Source organism: Myxocyprinus asiaticus, chromosome 25 (genome assembly GCF_019703515.2).
Source record: "Myxocyprinus asiaticus isolate MX2 ecotype Aquarium Trade chromosome 25, UBuf_Myxa_2, whole genome shotgun sequence".
NCBI lineage: Eukaryota > Metazoa > Chordata > Actinopteri > Cypriniformes > Catostomidae > Myxocyprinus > Myxocyprinus asiaticus.
In genome coordinates, this window is record NC_059368.1 from 18,987,669 (window position 1) to 19,000,843 (window position 13,175).

The 13,175-nt window shown below is 37.1% G+C and overlaps 1 protein-coding gene across 4 annotated transcripts in view; it reads left to right on the top strand.

Annotated features, from left to right (window-relative positions):
- The first annotated feature begins 4,732 nt into the window (after positions 1-4,732).
- The window catches only part of LOC127416457 (signal-induced proliferation-associated 1-like protein 1), a 140,346-nt gene continuing 131,903 nt past the window's right edge, over positions 4,733-13,175 (top strand). For all 4 annotated transcript variants that reach the window (XM_051655833.1, XM_051655835.1, XM_051655836.1 and 1 more), the window contains exon 1: positions 4,733-4,950. The gene's annotated coding sequence lies outside the window, so the exon portion shown is untranslated. The remainder of the gene's footprint in view (positions 4,951-13,175) is intronic.

Consider the following 13,175-nt stretch of genomic DNA (forward strand, 5'->3'; position numbering starts at 1 on the left):
GTTTACCTCAGCTGTGGTTTATTTAACCCAAATGCAGTTAATGGACATAACCTTTGATGTAAGATGCAGAATATATTTATCTAGTGTTTACTTGTAAGCTCCTGTAAGATTTAAGTCTGAATATTATCAATGACATACCACAGAATTTTCATAAATAGCAGCATAATATGTTTTTTCAAACCTGTGTTGCAATATTTTGGCAGGCATAATTAGTTGGGTGGTCAAATATTTAAATATGCATTAGACAGAAATGAAAGGAATGAGAGTATTATAAAGACCTTGTTTGAAATTCTATAATGACAATCTTTTGCAGTGCTCATGTTTGATAGAACATGAGTGTCGCTAGGGTAAAACATTGGGGGCTTGAACCCAGAATGTTTTTGTTAGGACCTTTTTTTGTGAAACTTAGGTGAGAGATATTGAGTAAATGTTGGTTGTTGATACTCATTAAGTCCTTATTTTATAAAGACAGATTGTTAACTGGCTAGAATTTTTTATATATTTTTTGTCACCTGTTTAGAATCAAAACTAGCGATGCCCAATTCGCCAATGAATCGCTCATTTTTCTTGGTTCTTCTCAAATTATTGCTCAAACAAGTTGGTAAATGGTCTTAATTGCTTCTCGATTCACTCGGAATCAATCAGACAGCTCCTGTATGGACTGAATCGTTTTGAACGGTTTCTCACACCGTCATACAGTAACGGGATGATTTAGAACTTTAAACAAATTTTCTAGGTTCAATACAAGTTAAGTTCAATCAACAGCATTTGTGGCATAATGTTTATTACCACAAAAATTCATTTCGACTCATTCCTCATTTTCTTTAAAAAAAGAAAAGAAAAATAAAATCTGGGTTAAAGTGAGACACTTACAATGGAAGTGAATGGGGCCAATCCATAAACGTTAAAATACTTACTGTTTTAAAAGAATAGCCACAAGATGTAAACAATTAGCATGTTAACATGCTTTTTGTGTCATAAAATCGCTTACTAACCTTTTCTTTGTAAAGTTATGTCCAATTTAACAACTTCTTTGCCATGACGACGTAACGGCGGAAACCCTCTAATCCTAGTAAACGCTGATTTAAACAACTTTACAGCTCAAATAATACACAAGTTTTAACAGAATAATTAATGTCCAGTAAGTGCTTTTATAAAATTATAAGCTTCACATTTCTGCCTTTAAACCCTCCAAAAATTGTTCCCATTCACATCCATTGGAAGTGCCTCACTGTAACCCAGATTTTTGCAAGAATTTTTGAAAGAAAAGTCGATGAGTGGATGAGTCGAAATAATTTTTTTGTGGTAATCAACGTTATGCCACAGATGCTGCTGACTGAGCTTAACTTGTTTTGAACTCAAAATATTTCTTTAAATACCCACACCAATACCCCTGATGGTTTTAAATTCTGGAGGCACCCCTTGGCATCATCACAAGCAAAAAACAAACCAGTCTAATTTTTTAACCAGTTTAGTTGGTAAAGCACTGAATGAGCCAGTGTACTTTTCGTCCTGAAATCAGTTGGGAAGCAGCCATGGAAGTGCCTGAGGGTATATTGACTCAAGCATCATGAATCAAAGAGTACCAGGAGAAACATTCAACACACATATCTCCAATATAATTTTGCTCTGTTTTAAAAAACAATGTTCATGATTTCTTTATGAAAATGTCATTACTGTCTTGCATTAGGACTAACGCTCCTCTAAGGTAACTGATGATAAAGTCTTGGCACCCACACAGTGAATACAACTGACATTATCACTAATCTCTCTCTGTGGGCATTTGGTAATTACTTAGCCATCAATGCAATAACACAAATAGGAATAATAAACAACATGGGCTTGCTTAATTGTATGCTAAATTATGTTAATCACTCAGACTATCTAGCACATCAGCCATTTTGGAGGCCCCACATGCTCTGTGCACTGCGCTTTTCATTGGGTCACACAATGACCCCGTGTACTCTGCAACAACTTGTCACCTTTTTGATGTCATTCTGTATTAGTGTATCTGTATCGCTTGAATGGAGCTCAATGAATGGAACCCTTCTTCCTGGCCTCCCAACATCTCGGACAAGACATTCCTATGTGAGGTCAAACATGCTATAGTGTGGTCATCATGTAGGGGGCGTCACGTATTGGACTGATTCATACAGGACAAAGGCATTCATAAATAATTTAAAAGGAAAAGGTCAAATGGCAGCCCACAGAAACACCTGACTTACACAATGGTTTCTTTTGCCCACTATGATGATGCTAATCTTTGCATACTTTCTTTTTTCTCTAAAAACAAACAAACAAAAGAAAAAAAGAATTCCCAAGAAATTAGCCTTTAAAAAAAGATCTTCATATTTTTGAGGTGGTAGCTCTAAACACTAAAAAGAACATTTAATACAAAGGGATTCCTAAGGATGTCAAAGTAACCAGAAGCACAAGGAGATTGTCAGATATCACATCCTTAAATCGACTGTTCACCCCAAAATTAAAATTCTCTCATTTACTCACCCTCATGCCATCCCAGATGTGTATGACTTTCTTTCTTCTGCTGAATACAAGCAAACATTTTTAGAAGAATAATTCAGCTCTGTAGGTCCATACAATTTAAGTGAATGGTGACCAAAAATTTGAAGCTCTAAAAAGCACATAAAAGCAGCATAAAATGAATCCATAAGACTCCAGTGTTGTAGTCCATGTCTTCTGAAGAGATCCAATCAGTTTTGGGTGAGCACACACCAATATTTAACCAGTTTTTTACTATGAATCTTGACATCAGCAGTCTCCTTGGCGATCATGATTTCAAGATCTATTACACTTTCTAGCGCCATCTAGCATTCTGTGCATGAATCAAGCATTAGGAAGTGTAATCAAGCTTGAAATCATTGATTGTGCCTAGAAACGGCAATGGCAAAATGTACAGTGAAAAAGGAGTTTCATTTTGGTCTGTTCTCACCCAAAATTGATTAGATTGCTAAAGAAGACATTGATTAAACCACTGGAGTCTTATGGATTACTTTTATGCTGCCTTTATGTGCTTTATGGAGCTTTAAAATTTTGGTCACCATTCACTAACATTGTATAGACCTACAGAGCTGAAATATTCTTCTAAAAATCTTTGCTTGTGTTCAGCTGAAGAGGGTGAGTAAATGATGAGAGAATTTTCATTTTTCACTTTTACACATTACTATATATATATATATATATATATATATATATATATATATATATATATATATATATATATATATATATATATATATATATATATATATATATATATATATATATATATATATATATATATATATATATATATATATAGTAATGTGTAAAAGTCTTAGGCACATAAGATGTTTCACAAAAGCATTTGTCTTAAGATGGTTATTTATATCTTCAGATTTAGTGTCAATAGGAAATACAAATGTTAGACTCCCAAACATTACTTTTGCAAATAGAATAGAAGAACAGGGAGCCCTGCAACAGATGTCATGGCCCCCACAAAGCCCCCCACTGAACACTGTGTCAGTCTGGGATTACATGAAGAGACAGAAGCAATTGAGACAGCCAAAATAGATAGAAGAACTGTGGTGAATTCTCCAAGAAGTTTGATACATCCTATCTGCCAACAACCAAGAAAAACTGTGTCCAGGTGTACTTAGGAGAATTGGGGCTGTTTTAAAGGAAAAGGTGGCCACACTGAATATTGATTTAGCTTTTTTTATATTTACTGGACTTTGTATGACATTAAGTGATAAATGAAAACTACTTATGTCATTATTTTTGAAGACATCCTCATTATGCAACATTTTTCACAAGTGCCTAAGACTTTTGCACAGTACTGTATTTTTAATGAAAAGCAGTTTCATTAGTGACACATTTTCAAGCTTTTTTTTTCTCAAGTCTGTCTTTGACCTTCCTGTTTTAAAGTTTCTGTAGAACCCAGCAGTCAAGTCAAGCTCTTTATAGTCATTGTAAAGGTACAACAAAACTATATTTTTTTTAATCCATGAGGTTGTTGCATTAAATTAAATATATAGTAGGCCTATTATAGGGAAATAAACAGAAGTATACAAAATGTGTAAATTAAAGGGATTTGTAAAAAGACATACATAATACATACACATGAAGGTGTGAGGTGTGCATGAAATGAGACAACCAAGCTAGTGCAAAATATTAAGATTGTGCATGTTGTATGTTGTGTAGTGAGCCAAGATGTGGAGGCAGTGGAAAATACCATGCTTATAAGTCAAAAACAAAAAAACAACTACTGTACTTGTATAGGTATCAATCACTGCATAGAGATTACACTGAATATAAATGATTGAAAAATGTGGCAAAACACAAACTGCTTCAAGTAACAAGCTGACTAGTAAAGTTATTAACATGTTAACCATAAATCTTAGAATTAAGTATACCACCCATTGTTACCCAACTCACATGTTTTGAAAGGAATAATGCACAAACTGGACAGGTCAAACCTGTTCTGCTCAAAGACAACTGAACAACAGTCGTGTGATAACAGTTCTGCACAAAAATTGTGCTGTTGCTAGGACAACGCTATCCGTAGGGGGCCCATTCCCAGAGATTCAAACGAGCCTTCAGCCTCCAAATCACGCTTAGCTCTTCTCTCTGCTATCGCGAGACTTCTCCGAGCAAAGCAGCGGCTTGCAGTGATCTCATCAGCAGCTGCAGCGCGAGGCGGAGCTGCAAGTTTTGTATGAACTTAGAAGTTGAATATTTGTAAAGGAGACGCTGAGCCAACGGTACTGCAGCTGGAGTAGATAAACAAGATACTGATAAATATCCATCGACACGCGGAAAAAGAGCGGGAATAAGGGCCGCACCGAGTTAAACATAGACTGTACTCAGCTGGCGATTATTACCAAGCGGAGAGATAAGATTTTTATGGAGGAGAGACGGCACGAGAGCAGCGCGAGGTGGGAAGGAAAGAAGGTGAGTTCACGACATGTTTTTGATTTAACTGTCTGTGCCAACTCCCAGTTATACTGAACTGTCAAGAGGGTCCACGGATGTTTGTTTTTTGGTGAGGGAAAGACGTTTATTTGTAACCTCTAAAATGCGCATTTGTACCCCGCGAACGATTTACGACGGTTAACGAATGATCGCGACTCACCTGATTATCTGCGGTCAGGAGGAAAACAGGATTCGATCAGTTCACTTAAAGTTGCAGTCGAGATCATCCGTTGAAAGGTCTCGTTTTCGCTAGATAACAGACATTGCTATGTATATATGAATGTGCACGGTGATTAGTTTGTCTCCATCTGATGAAAAACAGCGCAAGGTGAGGATGACAATGTCACGATAGAGAGTTTTACTCCAGATGTGGGAAGAACACAGAAGCACAACCTTCAGATTGAAATGGACATTCACCACTGACAGATGCACAACGCGTAGTACATTAGATGAAGCTGCTCATATAACACATGCGCTTTTAATCAGTACCGCATCAGAAAAGGCGAGAAATAATACATTCATTTGTGAAATGACAAGAATGTGACATTTTACAACTCACTTGTACTTGCCATTTTTTATGATGCAATTAGTAAATGCATAAGGTATCATGAAGTAATTGTTTTCATTAGTTCATAACTTGTAAAACATTTGATTTTATTAATGTGCTAGTATATTTTGATATTAACATTAACCAATATTAATAAATGCTGTAAACGTATTATTAATTGTTCATTCATGTTAACTAATGTAGTAACTTAATGTGTACGAATACAACCTTATTGTAAAGTGTTAATACTATCTAGTCAGGAGTTGCATAATAAAGTTCTGGTAAATGACTCACTACACTTTGCAGGTTTAATACTTGAATCCATAGAAAATTAACATGTGCCTTTGCTTTCTAAATATTTATTGGAGAACAATGACTGTCTCAAAACATGGTGAGCTGCCTACCTAGAGCAGCATTATTGGGGCATGCCTTTGGAAAGTGCTGCATTATTGGAGAATCAGATAATCTCAAGTATCCAACTGGAGGAGTCAGTTGGCTGTGGATCACATTGGGGTTTTTTATGCATAACATTTTGTCACGTCTAAATTGTGAGGTCTGTGTTGTAGGTTGACTAATGGCCCTTCACTCAGCTTTCTCCCTTTAAGGGCTTCACTGATTTGTCATTTGCATGTCTTTTCTTCATTGTGTGGGTGGTGTGTGCTCATTTTGGCCAGGCTCTAAATGAAGTCTGTGTGGGGGTGGATTTGAAGAGATCGGGCCTGATTGAAGTGCTTTCTGGCTTTCCCTTTTTAACTTTGAAATGTACGGAAAGATGCGGCACAACAGACGCGAGGTCATAAATATGACCATGGCAGAACTTTGCATTGGTGTCGTCATGTTCCGGAGATGTTGATGTTGCAGTGTCCTTAAACAGAGCTGCCATGATTTTTGTTTTGACTTGGTGCTGCGATTGACTGATGGAGGTGATCTGACTACTTTTTTTAGACTTGTCTACCTTCAGACTTTGTTGTTAGCCTTTGTCAACCTGTGGAACAGCACATGAACTTGTTCCATAATCCTGTACAAGAACTGACCTTCTCTTGTCACATACCTCGTTTTAACTTATGATCTGCATACATTTACATAATAGTGCTGCATTCGTAAATTGAGTTTGACAATGAAGTCGGTACCAAAAACATCTTGTGTTTCGCTGTGAAACTTTGTTAGAATGTTTTCTTCCCCCAGCCACTATCTAAGAATGCCAAGGATGCAGTTATCTGCAGGCAGTGTTGCATTTCCAATATTATGTAGCCTATTGAAAGGGAGTGTGTAGGTGGACACGCACATGTTGTGAAACATGTAGAAAAGGAAATGTGTGAGGAAAAAATGCCTGGGTGGGTGATTGGCAGCAGAGGGATTATCAAGAGCTTTTCACATGTTGAGTGGCTCCAGAATCTATAGATACAGCCATGATTAATGTTGGGCATAACAAGTTTTTAACGTTGCCTCAAGTTTAACAAATTAGCCAGTGTGTCAGTTTGTGTGTTTAACGGTATTTCTCACTGATAAGTTCTTGTTGTTCTAAATGCTCATTTTATCTTTTAGCATCTGAAGCTGAGGATAATGATCGATCTTTAGCACTTAACACATCAGTCTTCCATTAAACCGGAATATTTGATACACTGGCTCAACTTTGATGTTTGTCCAGGTCTTCCCTGTAGAGAAAAGTACCACATATATTACCCAAAGCCTCTCTGCTGTTTGTTACTGCACACCTCCAAATGCACATGGCTTTGGGCTGGATGACTTCTAAGGAGAGTCAATACAGATTGCTGGGATGAAATCCACCGGTAGCATAATTTAATAGGCCAGCACAGCACTTCCTTCTGTTTTGCGAGAAGAGTCTAATCCAATCAATGTGCTCTGCACAATGTTGAGTTCAAAGAAGCTATTTTGAACTGCAAAAAGGTGTTCGCTTGTTTCCTTTCTGATGGGAACTTTTGATACCAGATTTTCTTCATAAGTGTGGTCAGGATCGGAAGAATTGTTGCTCCAAAGTAAACGAAAGTCAGAGCATGAGTATGTGAGAGAACTAAATGTTGGGGAGCAGAATGATTTCAACGACCGAAAACAAGAGACAGCGAGTGTTTAAGTATGTGCAGGCCAACATACCAAGACAGAAGTGACCACAGGTGACAATGACATAACCATTGTCATGAACAATGGAAGGAAATTACACTTCTCACTCAACTTGATACAATACTTCCATGAAGTTTCTCTGTGTTGTTTTATTGCCTCAAATGACTGCAAACATACTCTTATAAAGATCGATATGTAAGTTTTAAATCAGGCACGTACAGTTTCAACCAGTACTAATTTCCAGCATATTGTGTTGCCACCTCATTTAATTTCCCATCTTCCTGGAAGGAGCAGCTGTTGATTCTGATCTGATGAACGGCATAGAAACAGTTGAAGGTTCAGAATGTATCTGCATTATCACTGATATTCCCACCAACTGTCTCGCCATCTGCCTAACGGCACTTGATATGTTTGGTGCAGGAGACCAGAGCTTCTCAGCCTTTTGTGCTAGAGAGGATGGGTGTTAACATCGCTACCAAACGCTGAAATTAGTGCTCAGTGCGCCCTTCTTTTACTTGGACTCAATAATTACAGTACTGTCTTCTCTACCACTTTAGGCTCCATCTGAGGCTGCAGCTTGCATTAAGATTTATGCAGCCATTAGTCATGAAGACAGTTGGTTGAAAATTGGAGGTGAGTAATGAGTGCTGAGGATTTTTGATGCTCACGGATGGATAGTTGCTATATTTTTGATTCATGCTATTTGTTTGAGACTCTTGAGAATCTTTGAAGTATTGTTGCTTTCCTTTCCGGAATAAACAGTGATTTCTAACCAAGTGTGATGCGTCAAGTTTCCAGTGACAAGCAATTTGTCTGTCCACACTGAACATGAAATTGCTGCATAACGTGACACAATCACAGCCAATTAATATGGACACACCTAGGGGTGGGCGATATGACCAAAATCCTGTATCACGATACGAGTAATTTTATATCACGACAACAAAATATATCACAGTATATTTAAAGACTGTATATATTCAGACTGCGTGCGCAACACTCTTGGATTGGAGGCATGTTTGGAGCGCGGGATGAATGTCATTGAATTTGCTTTGACGGTGGCTCAAGCGAAATTTCATGCCGCAGAAGCAGATTCAGTGTCATTTTTCTCGCGTTCTAGACAAGCTTTTCATCTAATGACACGTGCAGCTTCATTATTTCTATCAGTCTCATGTGAAGCCCTGACCACTGATATGTATACGCATAGATCGACATACACAATTTACAAACCTTGCAAATTGCTGTTTTCTGCTCTGTAGCGCGATTTCTAAAACCAAACCAATTCCACACCACAGAGGACGCACTTTTTCCTTCATAATCTCCTCATCTTCTCATTCAAAGGAATTCCATTTATCCGACAGAGTGTGTAATGAGTACGTGTTATGTGCTGTACACATTTCTCATGTGGGAATTTTGCGTTACCGTGATAGAGGAGAGATAATCCAAAATGTATACTGGTTGGCAGATTTCTACCGGTTTATCATGTCTACCGGTATATCGCCCACCCCTAGACACACCGATACTGATATCTGGTTATTTAGGGGCCATTTACATGACAGCATTTTCAACTAAAAATGGAAAACTTTGTATGCGTTTTGGCTGTTCATTTACACGACAGCGGCGTTTTGGGGCCTGAAAACGCAAACTTTTGAAAACAGGTTTCAAAGTGCAAGTTTTTGAAAACGATGCCGTTATCGTCTCCGTGTAAACATACAAAAACGCGAATTTGTGAAAACGATGACGTCATGCGCATGCGTATTACATGTTATGTAAAAATAATGGATTAATAGGCATCAATTTGAGATGTATAATTATCAATATGAATACTGGTGTTTGTGCAAATAACAATAATCAACAATTTATTCATTTGGAGTGTTTTGTATGGAATGTGATCATTGTACAGTAATGTATTAATGTATGGATTCAGATGGGAAAAATGTATTTGTATTTTAAATTTTATTAATTTATTTACTTAATTTTATTTGACGTACCTTTACCCTGCGATTCATTCACCCACCGCTTATGTATATAGCCTATAGACAGAGATGTGATGCAATGTACATTATTCAATGATATGCTTAGAATATGAAAACATGAGGCAGTGAAAATGCATGTTAGATCCAGTAACATGCAAGACCTCTCTCTCCGTCAGAAGATATCCATATATCAGAGTTCTGTCTGATATCCAAAAGCAGTCGACATCAACAGCTTATATTAACTTACTCTCCTACCAGTCCAAGAGTCAGCAGGGGGAATACAGAAGAAGGCAAGAGACGAAGTGATGGTAAAAATGAGCAGAGTTTATTGAATATTCTTGAGAGTTCAGTCTATAGGCATGCGTGCAAGTACTTCAAATCAACGCGCGAGACATTCAGAACTACAGTGGCGGACTACAGGACAGTGTTTGTGGTGCTCAAGATTTTGAGTGTATTGATGCTTCTCCAGCAAAGTAATTGTAGTAATAAAGCAACCTCATCGTCCATCCAGACATAATTGCTCGATGCTTTCACCAACTTCATTGTTTGTATTCACCGCTCTGTGGAAGAATGCTCATGTGTGCAGGTGTGTAGTGTTTCTTTACAAAGTGACATCACCAACTACTGGCCTGGCATGCATAATACAGCGCTTTTAGTCATTTTCGCGGAGCCTTGTGTACGGGGATTGTTTTGACAACGTTGTCGTCTGTACGCGAAACTTTTCAAAAATGCAAAGGAAAAAATGTTTCCGTTTTTAGTTCATCATTGTCGTGTAAACGTACCCTTAGAACGACATCTTCCAATACCGGTAGTTTGGTGGTTCTGCTTTTTTATACTACCTTGTTTTAAAGCACTAATTAATTACACAACTTCGAAAGAAATGTCGGCCTAAATAACTTTATTCAATATGTCTTTCTGTTTTCCATGTTTCAATGTAACTGGTCTGAATTATAAACAAAGCACTGAAGCAAAAAGCACATTATTAACTCGCATAATTGTTAGACAGGTTTTTTCGCTCTCTTTTGATTGACAGAAAATAATTGGCCTTGATTGGCATGTAATTACTTTTATCAACGAATACTGATGATTGGCTAATGCTAGCAATGCACCAAAATTAAAATTCTTGGCCGAAACCCAAAATTCTGAACACACTGGGCCGAAAATTATTATTTTAAATTAGTCTTTGTTTGGAATAATTTTCAGCAGCCTAAATTTTGGTGCAGACCTAGCTAAAATGTCGGAGCATTGCTACCAATTAGAATGTATTTTTGGAAAAATATACAGCTATATGGATTGGGATTTTGGACCAGTGAGATTTTATGATCGGTGGGGCTTCTCAGCATGACGCTATATAGAATTGATATTCAAATTGCTGTCTGTGTACAAGGCTTTATCAGTTGTCGCACCTAAGTACATCAGTGACCTTTTGAATCCTTACTCTCCCCAAAGAGCACTTAGATCGTGTAATTAACTTCTCTTATCTGTCCCTCGTTGTCGCTGTAAAACTAAGGGTGGTCGGGCCTTCTCTGCTGCAGCACCCAAACTTTGGAACAGCCTACCCTTTCACGTGAGGTCTGCTCCTAACTAACTATTTTTAAATCTGTTCTTAAATCTTATCTATATTCTCTATTTTTTGATAATTAAGTGTTTTATGGTGTAGTTACTCAGACTGTATTCTGTTTATTGCGCTGTATATTTTGTATGCCGCATGTTATTTATTAATGTTGTCACGAGTATTTGGTCCTGGATTTTTTTTTTCTTTTATATGTTTTATATTTTACTTTACAGCACTTTGGTGCAACTCTGTTGCTTTTAAATGTGCTCTGGAAATAAATCTTGACTTGACTTGACCTGACATGATGACACTGCAGAAATAGAAACCCAGGGACCAAGATGTCCTGTTGCTTGTCACAAGTCTATTTTATTGTGCCTGCTTTGTTGTATTGACTTCAATTTTGTAGATCAACAGCTAGTCAGGATTTCTTGGATATGATGTGCTGTCATGTAGGGCTGCACAATTAATCAAAAAAACTAATCACGATTAATCACGTCTTTTGGAGCATCATCAGTCATTACCATTTTTTCCCCCATATTTGTATTGCTTACCCATTTGCCTTAGTCATAATTAGTGCCCGACCGATATATCAGTCGACCGATATTATCGGTCGATATTAGCCTTTCACCGATATATCGGTATCGGCATATATTTTACCGATATGTGCCGATATGAAAACTTTTTTCAGAACATATAATGCAGAAAACAATGCTTTAGAATTGGTGTCATAACGTAGTTTGTGCAGCAGAGCGTGCTCCGACTCCATTGTATACAGAGCTGACTCTGAGCTGACGGTGTCTCTGCAGACAGGGCGGAGTTAAACGGTGTGGATTTGAGCGATCTCTTCTCCTTAAATTTCTAACTAGTTTGTGAAATACATACTGGAAAGTTAATAAAAAATGATTATATAACTAATATAACGTTAACCCTGTCCCTGACAACCATGTCACTCATGTTTATCACATCTGTTTGCTGTTAGCCAGCTATAGTTTGTCAGTGCAGTCAGTAATATAACAGATTGAAAGGAAAACATCAGAGCATCTTTTTGTAGCTCAACAGACAACGGTGCGGTGGTGGATTGTGTCTGCGTGTTGATTTCATGCTTCGCTGTCACCTAATTGGTGAGACGCAATGCTGAAAAGTAAAGTCCATCTTTTACTCTCCGTACACTTTTACTTTCATTGTTGTCAGCGTGTAAACATGTATTCACCAAACTGTTTTGTTCAGGATTCACAGTTTGGTACCCCCTTCAACCGAACTATTCCAGTCGTTGCATTTACAAAATGTAATATCTAAAAATCTGGTTTTCCAGACATTAAAATAGGATACGTAATAAAAGTATATTTAATAAATAGTATATTTGCCCTGTGTAAATAATAATATATAGGCACTGTATCTAAAATAAATGAGGGGTGATAAATACTAATACAACAGGCTGGAAAAATAGACATTCATTTTAATTTCCTATATATATATTTTGAATGTGTTGAAACTTGACACCGGGCGACGCACCCTAAAAATGGCACCGTTAGATCGGTTTCATGCTGAAGAGCCGCTTAAAAGTAAATTTTTTTTTTTCTTCTCTCTCGTAAATGTACACAAGTGTAAATGCCAACATCATATATGTCGAAAGTACTGATGCCTGTCAACCAAAACATGAGCTTATTGATGTCATTAAATGAGTCTGCTTTTTTATTCCATCAATTACTCCTGGTCGGAGGCTGCCGTATATATTTAGTTTATACGTAGGGTTACGTTCTACCTAAATTTAATGGTGCAAAGCTCAAATATTTAGTAGTGCGTAAATTGTGACTTAGTGCCCATTTATGCCACAACTAGGCTAAGTTGTAATGTATGTATAGCTGGTGCAGCCAGCCCCTGATGTTTATTTATTTTAATTTATTCTTTATTTTAATGGTCAGCATTTGACTGATACTAAACAGTAATACTGATGTTTATTTAGCTATTTATTTTATTTTTTTATTTATTCTTTATTTAAATGGTCAGACATTGACTGATGTTAAACAGTACTGATGTTTATTTAGCT